We start from the raw sequence: 14,643 nt of genomic DNA on the forward strand, positions 1-14,643 counted from the left end.
GCTGCAGTATAATTTCTGCAGCACTTCCAGTGTTGAACTTCTGTGAAGACTTCCTGCCTCTCTGTACATCATCAGAGTGGTCAAGCTCCAGACAGCACTTTATATCATCCTGTGCTCAGAAACAGTTTGATGTCCAAACCTGTTACTTACATAGTATATGAGCAGCTAACACTCACCCCAGGATGACTCCCAAGAAGCACATGTTGTGAACTGAAGATTCGCAATGTATGGATAACTGTACAGTTTCCGCCGTCAAGAAGCAATCAACCCTGGGGCTGTTCCTAACAGGAGCAACTGCAAGTTGATGCTCATTTAAAATGCTTTGTTTTCGCATGTGTAAACAGATTTAAAGTAATCTTTCAATTCCCTATACTTCTTTGAATTCATAAAAAAATTTATGTTTTTCAGTGCTAAATCAAATGCTCTTTGAATGTTTTATTATTGGAATTTCAAATATAGGTAAAAGTAGAGAAAAGGGTATAATCCCCCATGGCATTACCTGTGGATAAGATATTTATAATGAAAAAAAAAAGTTTTTTTTTTTTTTCTGCCAAGAGTATGTCATAGGGATTTCACATACTTGCAGGTAGACTTGGAATTAGCATTCTAAAACTCATGGAATAGAATATATCAGGAGAGCATTTGCTCTGAGGAGAGCAAATCCTCAGAAGAGAGGATTTGGCCCCATACACCTTGGCTCCCTTTTTTACAACTTCAAGACATATTTGTCTTCCCAGGGTCCAACTGAATACAAAAGGTTCCTGGAAACTAAAGCTATGCAGCGACCTTGTTCAGAAAACTGGCACATTACTTTTAAATTTATTTTTAGTTAGAGTTCTGGATCTGCATCTTCCCTGGTGTTCCAGTGGCTAAGACTCCATGCTCCCAATGCCCAGGCCCCTGGTCAGGGAACTAGATCCCACATACCGCAGCTGAGAGTTTGCATTCCACAACTAAAGATTTCATGAACCACAGTTACAGCTGCAGAATGCAGAAGGGCTGAATGGAGACAGGAACCCAACCACTGAAAAGATTAGAGTTGTCCCAACCAACTCCAGACACATCTTCCCTGGTGGCTCAGACGGTAAAAGCGTCTGCCTACAATGCAGGAGACCCAGGTTTGATCCCTGGGTTGGGAAGATCCCCTGGAGAAGGAAATGGCAACCCACTCCAGTACTCTTACCTGGAAAATCCCATGGATGGAGAAGCGTGGTAGGCTACAACCCATGGGGTCACAGAGAGTCAGATATAACTCAACACAAAAGCAAGACTAAGGTGTAAAATTAGGTAAGTGTAGAATAATAATAAGTCTTAAAAAGTTTTAATGTTCTCCCCCAACCCCTCATAATTAGGTCATTGCTTTTGAGGGCAAATAATCTTTTAAAGTATTTTTATTTTTTTAAAATATTCTAATTTATTTATTGGTCTGCATCAGTTTCTGGTTGCGGCAGGCAAACTCTTAGTTGTAATGTGTGATCTAGTTCTCTGACCAGGGTTCAACCTGGGTTCAACCCAGGCCCCCTGCATTGGGACCACAGAGTCTTAGCCACTGGGCCACCAGGAAAGTCCCAAGGGAAAATATTTTAAATATCAAACCTTTTCTAAAAATCTGTCCTTTTTTGGTGCTTTGAATTTACTGGCACTTTTAGCACCTGTTAAACCTATCAGGTTCAACACTTCATATATGAGAAGAGGGAGGGTAACACTGGGAGTGACGAGGTAAGGGGGTAGGTTGGCAGTGATGGAAAGCAAAGTCCAATTAACCCCACTCAGCCCCAACACACTTATTTCCATTGTAAGAAGTATGTGAGTCTTTATATTAAGGCACATAAATATGTGACACTGGAGTGTTAAATCAACTTTTAAACTTAAGTTGTTGTTTTTTTTCTTTTTTAAGTTATTGTCTTGTGTGCTGTGCTGTGCTTAGTCACCAGTCATGTCCAACTATTTAGGCAGAAGATATAATGGAAAAATTCCATTTATAATAGCAACCCAAAGTATAAAATATTCTGGAGTAAACAAATAATAAAGAATACACAGGCCTATGTGAAGACATTAGAGGTCTGCTGAGATATATTAAAGAAGACTATGGTAAAGAACCCACCTGCCAGTGCAGGAGATATAAAGTGGGCTCAATCCCTGTGTTGGAAGATCCCTTGGAGAGGGACATGGCAACCCACTCCAGTGTTCTTGCCTGGAGAATCCCATGGACAGAGGAGCCTGGCAGGCTACAGTGTATGCGGTCGCCAAGAGTCAGACACGACTGAGCGACTAACATCAACCACTTCAGGTCTCAGGCATACACAAGTCACAAAGAGTCAGACATGACTGAAGCGACTTAGCACGCATGCATGCAGTAAATACAAGGACATTTCTTAAATAAAAAAACTGGATATTTTAGAGAGTCATAGTCTCCCTAGATTAATCTATAAATTCAATATAAACCCAGTGGTATGGCTGAACACACTTTAAAACAAGGTTGAAATGCAAATGGAAAACTGAAAACAAAAATTGAAACAATACACTACACAAACGGTTAATGTTTCCAATTCACAGAGCACACTTAAAAGTAAATCCAATAAAAATCAACCTATAAGAGGCCTAAATGGGGAATTCATAAAAGAATAAAGTACATAAAGAAATCTTCAATCTCAGGAGTATTTGAAAAAAATAAGTAAAAGCTAGATGCCATTTTTCATTTATCAGACTGACAAAGATTTCAACACTAATAATATTGGTGAGGGTGTAGGGAAGTTGACACCTTTGGGAATATAAATTTCTCTTTTGTGGAAAGCAGTTGTGCAGATATGTCAGAATTTTGTATATTTTTTAACTCAAGAATTCTACTTCTGGGCATTTAAGCGAAAGAGATTAATTACAAATACATATATTTGTAAAAAGTGTATTTTGCAGGGTAAAAGAGAAAAGAACTCACCTAAATGCTCATCATTGGTTCAATAAAGGGCTATTTTACTCATCATATAAAGGAATACTGTGAAACCAGTAACCCAAGAGGATAAAAAGTTTCATGTAGACTGAAGCAACTTAACACACACACACATAGAGAAATGGTGTAAAGTATGTTTGCTGAATGTTAACAGTGGTCATTTGAGGAAGCTCTTTATCGTTTTTTTCTTTATACTGTTTATGCTTTGTCAGTGTTGTTATGTGTGTGTGCATGCTAAATCGCTTCAGTCATGTCTGACTCTGGGACCCCATGGGACTGTAGCCCAATAGGCTCCTCTGTTCATGGGATTTTCCCTGCAAGAATACTGGAGTGGGTTGCCATTTCCTCCTCCAGGGGATCTTCCTGACCCAGGGATCAAACCCGCATCTCCTGCATCTCCTACACTGCAGTCAGATTATTTACCTGCTGAGCCTTTGGGAAGCCCCCAATATTGTCTTTAAAGTGTTTAATATCATCCGTATACCATTTCATAATCAGGGGGGAAAAAAGGGTTCCCATGACCTCTGGCTCATTCTGTGTGGTTTCAGGCCAGGACAGAGTGCATCTACTCAGGAAAATGACCCTTGAGAAGTAGATTCAGAAAGAAAAAGTTATGTCAGACACTGGCTTCTTCACAGCTGCCAATGACCTGCTCAGGAGTTTCCAGTGGGCGGAAAGTGATGTGTGTGGCATCCATCCATTTATTAGAAAGGGCCTAATTCATGTGGAACAAAGTGGTGGGATGGTTCTGCAGAATCGTCTTTCAGCATGTTGCCTAGCTGAGTAGACCAGAGCTGCATTCCTTGGTCAGACTCAATGGAGAGGTAAATCATGACCATGAAGGGAGGAGAAAAGTAGAGTTGCTGTTCAGAGCTTCACATCTGTCGATTTCCATGTTCCTTTTCATGCAGAGCTGGAGCGAGGTGATTCATAGCTGTTTCTAAAGGCCAGTTCTGCTTTTTCTTTTTCTTCTTCCCATCTTCACTTCTTAGGAGCCTTCAGTGTGTGAGGACATAATGCTGTATCCTCGTCTATGGGTGTTGTCATTTTAGTCATGTCTAACTCTTGGCAACCCTGTGGACTGTAGCCCACCAGGCTCCTCTGTCCATGGGAATCTCCAAGTGAGAATACGAGAGTGGATTGCCATGCCCTCCTCTAGGGAATCTTCCCAACCCAGGGATCAAACCCGCATCTCTTTTGTCTCCTGCATTGGCAGGCGGGTTCTTTTACCATTAGCACAACCTGGGAATCCCGTGTCCTCTTTTATACTGCTGTATATTTGTATAGATAATGTGAGTCTGATTGTGTCCTTGGGGCCTCGGTCCCTTTGCAGCAGAGTTCCCCAAATTTTATTCTTTCTTCTCAAGTGGAAAAGTTTTCATAGATTTCCATCTGATGCTTTTTTTTTTTTTTCTTTTTAACTACAGTTTGGTATCTCAGAGATCTGTCCCTGTGGGTGTTCACTTGGATTCTGAAAATAGAGCTAGGGTCTTGAAATGGTTTCTGAACAAATAATGAAACATATGTTCAAAGTCTGTAACTCTTCCTTCTCCTTAACCACATCCTAGATAACCTGCCATGGTAAGTGTCATTTGTGTGAATAGATTCTCCAGCTTTAGTTTTCAAGGCCTTCTTTTTTTATTCTAGCTGTCTGGATGATTAATGTGACTAGGAAAATACTGTTGACCCATTTAAATCATGTCAAACAACATCTATTGCTCATCTACATAATGAAATACACACTGAACATTACATCTTAAGTGTGGGAACCAGTGAACTACAAAATAATGTTTTACTCCTGTAGCTTATGAAATAAAATAAAAGACATTAGGACTAACTGTAGCATTAAATATTAAACCATTCAAATGGTAATTGTCAGTGAAAATCACCTGTAAAGTGAAACAGCTAATGCCATTTCTGCTTTAGTAGCTAATTAGAAGAAGTGGGGTGGTTACATGCAACAGGGTGAGTTTTAGATAAATCTTTATGTCAAAGCATGTTTTGATATTACTTGACTACTATGGGATTTATTGTATATAGTTGAGTTTTTTTCAGTTGTTAATCAGTGGTTGTGAAAATAACAGTTCGCTGAAAAATTAGAAAAAATTGTTAGACATTTTTATCATGGTTTCATTAAATTGGTCCCTGAATACCTTTAAAGACAGCTGATTTATAGTTGAAACTATTTTGATCCGTGATCAAATAACAAGGATAAGCTTTGACTACTTTTGAAATGTTTAAATTTTATAAGGACATCAGTTGGCATAGTATTTAAATAAATGCAAATTTTAAAGGCACTCAATTTAGGCTATCAGGTTACCATGGTTACACCTTTCCATGTTATTTTGTGTATCTCGTGTAAATAGGTCTGTGAGTCACTGATAATTATTTGTTTTTTTGTTTGTTCTGTTGGTAATTCTGTGTTTAGCTGAATTTAATACAGTTCACACAGCTTGCTTTGGTTTATGTATATTTTAGTGTTTGTGATTGACAGTGATTGAGCATTTCTTATGGAGTGCTTGCCTTTTTTGTCATAAATGATGTATGTTGGTAGTGCTTGAAATGTAAATAAGTTCTTCTTGTATTACTGTTTAATAAACAGGAATTTTTATGCAAAGAAGACTTTTTAGTACATTTAAACAATAAGGTTCGGTGAGCTCTAGAATGTTTCTATTAAATAGTCTCCCGCCAAAACAAATATGTTTAAACTCTTACAGACTTTGAGGTACTAAGATTACCAAGGACAATGTAACAGTTTATGGATAAGCAAAACATTGACTAAACATCATTTAGTAACAGAATAGAAATAACAACATTCTGATATCTCAAAGCTATTTGTGATAGGCAACTTTACAGAAAACGTCTTCATAACTGATTAGAATATTTCTAGAACACAATTTCTTTCAGTCCACCCCTTGCACAAATATAAAGTCTATTCTATATACTAATGTGTTTGGAAGGATATGATTCTTGAAAAAGCTAGGATCTTTTATGCTTCTAAATGGAAGGAGATATTTTCCTTAGACTTTACTGCCAGCTTTATAGCAAGGCCCCACCAAGAACTCTCAGAAAAACATCAAAATTAGGAAAATTAGGCTGCGCTTAATTCATCCTCCTGAGTTTAAGCCTTCTCTCAATACGCTGCAATCAGATGCTGTCCAGTTTGTATTTATACATCTGCAGTCTCCTTTGATGGTCAGAGTATTCCTGTGATAAAGGCAGGAGAGGACTAGTGCTTTGGCTAGAGTGGTGTTTAAGTGGCAGTTCTGGAACCCAACCTAGGATCTCATGACTGTTTTTTGAGTTACTTATTTTATAGTTATCCAAAACACATTTCAGCATTCAGTCTGGTTTCTGCCTACTGATTAGTTCATTATAGAGTGGCCTCCTCGCACAGCCAGGGAACCAGTGATCATAATGACCTTTTATGTGCTTATCTGGTGCCGCCTTCCACACCTTGTGTCATACAGTTGTCAAGGCAACCCTGTGAGGAAGGTATTACTATTCCTGTTAACATTGGCGTGAACTAAGGCTTAGGAGAACTTGCCGAAGTAAACCAACTACTGCTTGGAGAAGAGAAACCATCTTAAACAAGAACTCAAGTAAGTATAATTAGGAAGGCACACCTTTGGGAGGGAAATCCATGTCACACTCACAAACAGAATGTAAAGTGTTTGAAATTCCACTGTTTCTTTTTTTTACCTCCAGTTGGGCTGTATTTTATTGAGACATTTTGGAGTTGGTATTTTTTTCTTTTGTAACATTCTCATAGAAGTATAGTTCAAAAAATGTTCACATTAGGCAATAGCATGCTTCAAATATTGTATCCATCAAATATTTCAGGACTGTGGCTCTATTGAAGACTTTAATCTAAAAATGAGATGACAAATTTGTTATTCTATCAAGTGTGAATGACCTCTGTCAGCTAAGATTTTTAAGTAATATTATATTTTCAAATATGAGAGGCAGTCTGCTTTATACAGATAAAGAGAGAACACATTTGGGTAGTGGTGGTGGTTTTCATTTTTAATCTTTTTGTACAGAAAATAATGATTTTATAGCTGAGCATCTATATCTGAAAAAGAAAAAAAATGGAGAGTTTGTAAGCAGTCTTTTAAACCTTTTGTAGATTAATACATTGTACTTTTTGCATAAATTCTGAAAGCAATGGAGTGGTTATTTAATCATATGGTCAACCAAAGTTACACAGTTGCATTGAATATAAAGTTATTTGTGGCAACATAACTACATAACTTCAAAAAGCTGCTTTCAGATAATTTGGAACCTTTTCTTTTGCTAAAAAGGCGACTGTGTATTTTCTCTCTCTCTCTCTCTCTTTTTTTTTTTTTTTGTGAAAAGGAGTCCTTGATGAGTGATCTTGGCTTCTATTGTCTTGAATCTGTGCAGTCTTAACTGCAGAAGGCTGGAAATACGTTGTTTTCCTAGAGTTTAGCTTTCATTTTCAGTTGTGATTATTGACCTACCTAACTCCCACTTCTATTGCCTGGTTACAGGGCAAAGACAAAGCTCCTATAATTGTCAAAATACCACTGTAGTATTTATATTCAAGTGGTTTCTTTTTATTTCATGCCTTTCACTTGGAGTTGTACATTGAAAAAATTCTCAGGAAAATATTAAGATGTAGTTTTATGGGGTTTTGTTGGGGGTGCTATGTGCTCAGTCACTCAGTTGTGTCCAACTCTTTGTGACCCCATGGACTGTAGCCTGCCAGGTTCTTCTGTCCATGGGGATTCTCAGGCAAGAGTACTGGAGTGGATTGCCATGCCCTCCTCCAGGGGATCTTCCCAACCCAGGGTTCAAACCCAGGTCTCCTGCATTGCAGACAGATTCTTTACTGTCTGTGCCACCAGGGAAGCTAATGATACTGAAGTTTGGGTGAAAACTCTTAGCTATTTTATATCAGTTGTTTGCATAAATAACTTTAAAGGGCTCATAGAAAGAAAGAAAGAAAGGAAAAGAGGAAAAGAAATACATCCAACAATATAACTATATCATGTTGCATGTAGAATTCAGTTGACCCTGTTGTGAGAGACTAAAATTGCACTTTTCAATGCTTTAATACAATTGAAAATATTTATACTAAAGCTGTACCTTTGATCATAAAATATAAGTTCCAATATCTTCTGTTACTTGATATTTTTATCCAAATGGCTAATATTTTGAGCAGTATTTTACATGACAGTAGTATTTAAGGACAGTCTTTTTTAAAGAATTAAAGAACTTTCTTAGTATGTGAATTCTTAAGCTGATTATATTTTTATATAGACTTTCTCTAAAATTGAATTCCATGTGTAATTTCTGTGAAATTGCTCTTTCTAATGCTTTCTTGTATTCTCTAATATAATTTTTTTCCTATTTTTTCCTCTACTTTAACCCAACTATGTGAGGTAACAGGAATTTTTTTTTTTTGAGAGACGTTGGAAAGTTGAAGTTTGCCAGATGTTCTGTGCTAACCTAGAAGTGTGCATTTTCTGGGTATCAGGACTGTGTGAAATTCTTTCCTGTTACTTTGACAGAATGAATGTTTGCTTTTGGGTCATTTTGGTGTCGTACTTCTACTCTGATCAGAGCTTGTCTTTTATTCTGTATTTAAATGATATCACGGCATGCAGAAAATCTGGCAAAGAAAATGATATTTTGATGACATTTTCCACAGGGCTCAACTAGAATGAATTATTACATTTTAACCACAGCCCTAATAAACAGCTCCTTTATTTCCCATGAAAGGATACAGTATTTCTTTGTCCAAGAAGTTGCCTGAGTATATGTATTGTTGAAGTGTTAAAAAGCTGCTTTTCTCTAAACTTTCGCCGAGACACAATGGGATTTTCTAAGTATATACTACTTCAGTGTGACTCAATATTTTATGATTATAAAAATGAATTTAAATTCAAATTTTGAACTAAACATTCTTTACCTTAAATGGAGAAATTTCATATAATAGCCTTAGTTCCTTTTACAGATTAATCATTTCTATGTGACTTCCACTTACCCACTTAACTGATCTGCTTTTAGTTTTAGATTTTGTGTCTTACTATAATCTTTGACATTCTTCCCCAGGCTAGAGTTGGGCCAGCCTAAAGGAACTTTTTTCTAGTTTCACAAATATGACTCTACTTTATTAAATAGGTATACTTATGGATCTGTGTTTCCAGAATGGTTGGGGTGTTTTTGTGGCCCAAAAAGAGAGGAATGTTTTTTGTTTAAATCACAGATCCCTAGTTGCTGGTGGTGTAAATTAATGAATAATCACATATTATCCAATTCGCTCTTGTCAAGAAACGCAATATTTTTCCTCCACCCATTCCTGAACTTGTCATTGACGTTATACTCTATCGGTTAGTGTTGATACATTTTTTAAAAGGAAAAGGGAAGCCAACTTCCTGATGGAGCCGCAGGGAAGGTCATGTTTTGCCTTGACCCAGGCATCTTTCCTGAATGTTGTTATTATTGGTGGAGGGTGCCCTCAGGCGCTGCCCGTTCCTCTTCCCAGAAGTGCTCTGTGGCTGGCTTTCCAGCTCATCTTCTCTAGAACCAGGATTCCCAGGCTTTGGTTTGGGGGCTTGATGGTGAGTTCTGACATCCATAGCCTCGTATGTGCGAAGAGGACTACTATCTCACCTTCATTTGACTATTTAATTGTTTTTTTATTACTATTATATTTATTTCTTTATAGCTGCTGTGTCTTCATGGCTGCTCAGGCTTTTCTCTAGTTATGGCCAGCGGGGGCTACTCTTCGTTGCAGTGTGTGGGTTTCTAATGGCAGTCACCTCTCTTGTGCAGTTTGGGCTCTAGGGCGTGAGGGCTTCAGTAGTTGCAGCACATGGGCTCGGTCGTTGTGGCTTCCAGGTTGTAGAGCACAGACTCAATAGTTGTACATGGGCTTAGTTGTTCCCCGGCATGGGGATCTTCCTGGATCAGGGATCGAACCTGTGTCTCCTGCACAGGCAGGCAGGTTCTTTATCACTGAGCAATCAGGGAAGCACTGGCTAGTTAGTTTTATTTGTTGTAGTGACCCAATTCTATTTTAATATGAGAATGATAAAGTCTCATAAAATTTGCAAACTTAGACCTCTTAGCATCTAGGACAGATTTTTATGTTTTAGCATAAAAGTGACTTGTGACTGTTTTTTTTCATCACTTAAAATACTTTGCATATTTCTTTTTTTATTTCCATGGAATCTTTGTTTCTGTTTTAGCAGTCCTAGCTATAAATAACTTCAAGGACAACAGTGTTGGATGTCAAGTAGAACCTTTATTTCAGACAAGTATTTATGCCAGTATACTCTAGACTGTGTGCTTTATTTTGAGCATTAAAGAAAGTGATCTGTTTTCCAGTACCTGCATAACAATTGGCCTGCATCCTCTTGAGAAATGTTTAATAAACACTGGAGCTTTATCATCCAGAGGCTGTTGCCAAATGCTGTTAACTAAGCAAAAAAAAAAAAAAGTTTTTTTTTTTACAGGTTTGTGAAACAGATCCACTCTTCTCCTTGTAATGGCATCTTAGGTTGAAATCCAGGAAGTAATGGTGTATGGTGTCCATATCCATGATTTCCTGAGTTGGAGAAAAAGTGTGGAACGCATCTGGGGAAAAGGAGGCTCTTTACCAGCTTGTTTCCTGTAAGCTCAATTGGAAGACCTTGTCTGTGCAAATAGATTTCAAAATAGAGCCTGCCCTTTGACTGTCTCCATAATTACATGGCTTGCTCTGTATTTTATTTGGCAGCCAGAGCAGTTAACCCCTGGAAGGAAGGGGCTGATGGTATGGCCAGCTTAGCTCTCCAGACATGTCCATGGGAATGAATAAAGCACTGTTTGGAGAAGCCCATGGCTAAAAACACACCAGAACTCAACTGAAACTTTTAAAAAACAAGTTTAATAATATTTGTTATGATTGGGTTAAAAACGTACTTTGTCCTTATTGTGTAGATTGTAGAGAGGTATTAATTGTTTTTTAAAAAAGTTATGAGTTGGGGGGGAGTTCCTTGTTGCTTTGATGTAATCAACATCTGTCAACAGAATGAATTTGCTTTTGTTTAGTTCCAAGGGCCCTTGTCCTTTAGCTTTGCCCCAATCAGTATCTGCTTCAGCCTGGGGCATTCGCCTAGCTGTTTGGATTCCCGCTCCCCGCCCCCTCCACCAGCTTCTTCTTCAACAGATGCACAGGTTATTTCTTGTGAAATGTGAGCTTCTCTCCTCTGGAGTCTCCTTGAAATGGGAAGAAACTTTCAATCTTTCTCATTTACTTTTGAAACATGTACCTCTTAGTACTGGATTATAAAAATCAATGGGAGCTACAGCGGGTGAAGCAGACTATTTAATTTTCCTTTCACGACATTTGTGCAAGTTATCAAATCTATCAAGCGGACAATCAGTGTTTTAGATCAGGAAATATGCATGGCTGCATTCCCCATGCTATGAGAGCCTGCGCTTCTTCCCTGGGTAATTGGTTGGCGTTCATGAAGTGTGATCTTTCTGTGCTTCTAAATCAGCACCTTGAAAATATCTTTCTGTGGGACAGTCCCTCCTGAGCCTCCTGTAGGAACCAGTATTTCTAAACAGTTCAAAATATCTCAGATTGCTGTCACAAAGTGGCTTTTTTTTTTTAACATGAATATATTATTTTAGGAAATAATTTGATTTAAAATTAAAATCATCAATAAGTGTAAGAGCCATATTTGAAAATGAATTAGTGAAGCATTGTTGTTTTCTCTCTTAGTAATCATAAATCATTTAAATCTGGCAGACATCCCTTCCTCCATCCAAAATAATTGCCTCCATTTGTAAAATCAATTAGATGTTGATATGCTATAAATAATAGTTTTGTTACTAGACTTTGGCATTTGCACATCATTATGAACAAATACGTTCAGCAAGACATTTTACAGGGTGTCTTTTAAATTGCATATTATCTCTGGTTGACATTGTTGGCTAATGTAAAGTTACACAGGCCACTTTATGTGTTGTTTTCTCCCCAGATACTTGAAGCCTCTGTAATATACCATAACTTCGAATTGATGGCACTGTGCAGGGTAAAAGTGCTTCCCTGGAAATGTACAATGAAACAGAGGTATTGGTAGCCCACACTTGAGTACAAATGTACTTTGTTTAAGATAATAAGCATTTTAAATGTCTCTTTGAAAGTTCATTCAGAACCTCCCTTAAAAATACTTGTTGACCAAAAGAAAACTTGCATTTCCAAGGGTAAAATCGGTTTAATTAAGGGTCATTAGTAGAGGTGCACATAAAAACCCAGGGCTCAGTGGGTGAAATGGAAGCATTTCATTATGTGGTATAGAATGCATGTGCAGATAACAATTAAAATGGACCCTGAGTAAGAGGCCAATGAATATAGGGCATGTAGTGTGCAGCAATATTAGTTATTTTGAATGCATTCCTCCCCCGTCATACTTGAATTCAGCAGTCTCACCTTTCAGACTTAATTGGTAAAGGGAAATAAAATGCAGCTTTTAGAAATTGATGTTATTACTGAACATGAAAATATTTAAAATCATAATGTAGATTTACATTGCAAATGCAAATTTAGGATATGAAAAATGTGCCACAGAGCTGATAGAGTTTTTATGACACTGAAAATACCTTCTTATTATTACCTGTGATAACTAAGTATTCTAGTATTCATAACAAATAACATATAGATTTGCTGCCTAAGGAAACTATATAGAGTTTCTGTTCCATAATTGACAGTGACAACACTCACTATGATCATGTGTTTTAAGATCAAATTAGTCCAAAGCAGCTCCTTGTTGATCAGGGCTGTCTTCTAAGGTTTCTGATAATTTCCTACTGGTGTGTCCTAAACTTCAGATTAGTCAACATGCCCCTTCTTTCCTGAAAATAACTTTTAACAAAAGAGGATTTGCTGTGTGTCTTGGGTGAATAATGGTTCCCAGAAGACCAAGGGGCCAGTCCTGAGGCTGATGGAAACCTACCTGGTGTCCCTGCCTCTGATGATTGACATCCATGCATCAAATTGACTGTAACATTGACAGTAGCAAGTTGGAAATTAGATGTAGTTATAAAAAGTTCTTCTTACAACTGTATCTGTTCTTCTTGTATTGTTCTTACAATATTGTATGATTCTTATATTGTTCTTATAACTGTATTAGCTGTTCTTCTATTTAATTATCTTTTAAAATTGAAATATAGCTGATGTGTCTCATATGTATTCATTTTGGATGTACAAAGCAGTGCTTTTACAAAGACAGGAAATATATAGGCAATTCAACAAACCTTTTCTAGAATAATCTCTAATAGGTAATGTAGTTTGTGACCCTGAATGTAATTGGGATAGATTTTAATTTTGCTCACTCTGCATTTAGAAAATTTGCTAATTGCTGTTTATTTTTAAAAATTTTTATTTATTTATTTATGACTGTGCTGTATCTTTGTTGCTGGGCAAGCTTTTGTCTAGATGTGGTGAGTGGGGGTTACTCTCTAGTTGTGGTGGCTTCCCCTGCTTCAGAGCACAGGCTCTGGGGCAAGCAGGCTTCAGTAGTTGTGGCCCATGGGCTTAGTTGCTCCCCGGCATGTAGGATCTTCCTGGATCAGGGATTGAACCTGTGTCTCCTGCGTTGGCAGGTGGATTCTTTACCGCTGAGTCACCAGGGAAACCCAATTGTTACTTATTAATTACACTATGATAAGCAAAGTTAAGGATTCCCCCCCCCCATTTTTATGCCACATTTAATTGGAGAGCCATTATCTTCTAAAGGCACATATTGATGTAAGACCATTTCTTCATTTCACCTGTAAAAACACTAAATTGTTATTTTTTTTTGGTTTGTAATGAATAGTTAGTGGAATAAACACAGTATGGTACCTTATTATCCTGTTACTTTGTGACAACATTTATAGGGTATCTTTTATCAGATTAAAAGAAAATATTTTGCTTCCAATAAAAAATATCTTATGAAAGTAGAGTTGCCGAGTACTTTGCAAAACCATAATTGTCAACAGATTGAATATATTCAGGCTATGTTCCCAATGTTTAAGTCATTTGTGTGTGTGTGTGGGGGGGGGGGGTGCCTGTCTCTTTTTTGGCAGCGAGCTCATTATTTAGCAGAACAGGTATGTTGGCAACGCTGTTCATTTTAGAAATGAATGTCTCAAAAGCCTCATTCAGATACCCTAGAAGAGTCCTGATGACTTCATGCCTTGAGTTTAAGGACATAGGAAAGATTCCCCCTGTAATGACTGTCTCCTTGAACTTGATAATACTGATAAAGGTTCTCTCTCTTTCGTGTTATCAGCTGCATTGAAAAAAACCTTCATGAGTCATAAAGTTGATCAGATTCCACATCATCCCACGGCCTGGATTGTAGCATGACAGAAGTCAGAAGCTGCTGAATGAAGGCACAACTGTCAGAGCTGAAAGAGACCTCAGAGATTATGAAGCTCAGCTCCCTCCCTTTAATGTCTTCTGCGCATGCGTGCTCAGTGCTCGGTCATGTTCGCCTTTTTGCGACCTCATGGACTATAGCCCCACCGCACCCCACCCCAGGCTCCTCTATCCATGGGATTTCCCAAGCAAGCGTACTGGAGTGGGTTGCCATTTCTTCCTCCAGGGGATCTTATCCACCCAGAGATCAAACTGCGTCTCTGACGTCTCCTGCATTGACAGGCAGATTCTTTACCGATGAGCAATCTGG

The 14,643-nt window shown here is 37.9% G+C and overlaps 1 protein-coding gene and 1 non-coding gene across 2 annotated transcripts in view; both read left to right on the plus strand.

Annotated features, from left to right (window-relative positions):
- The window catches only part of METAP1D (methionyl aminopeptidase type 1D, mitochondrial), a 71,215-nt gene that overhangs the window by 32,904 nt on the left and 23,668 nt on the right, over positions 1–14,643 (plus strand). The gene's annotated exons all lie outside the window — the stretch shown is intronic.
- On the plus strand, positions 1,067–1,139 carry TRNAC-ACA (transfer RNA cysteine (anticodon ACA)). Its single transcript has one exon. It is a non-coding gene; the product is annotated as a tRNA-Cys (tRNA).

Source organism: Muntiacus reevesi, chromosome 3 (assembly GCF_963930625.1).
Source record: "Muntiacus reevesi chromosome 3, mMunRee1.1, whole genome shotgun sequence".
In the NCBI taxonomy this organism is placed as follows: domain Eukaryota; kingdom Metazoa; phylum Chordata; class Mammalia; order Artiodactyla; family Cervidae; genus Muntiacus; species Muntiacus reevesi.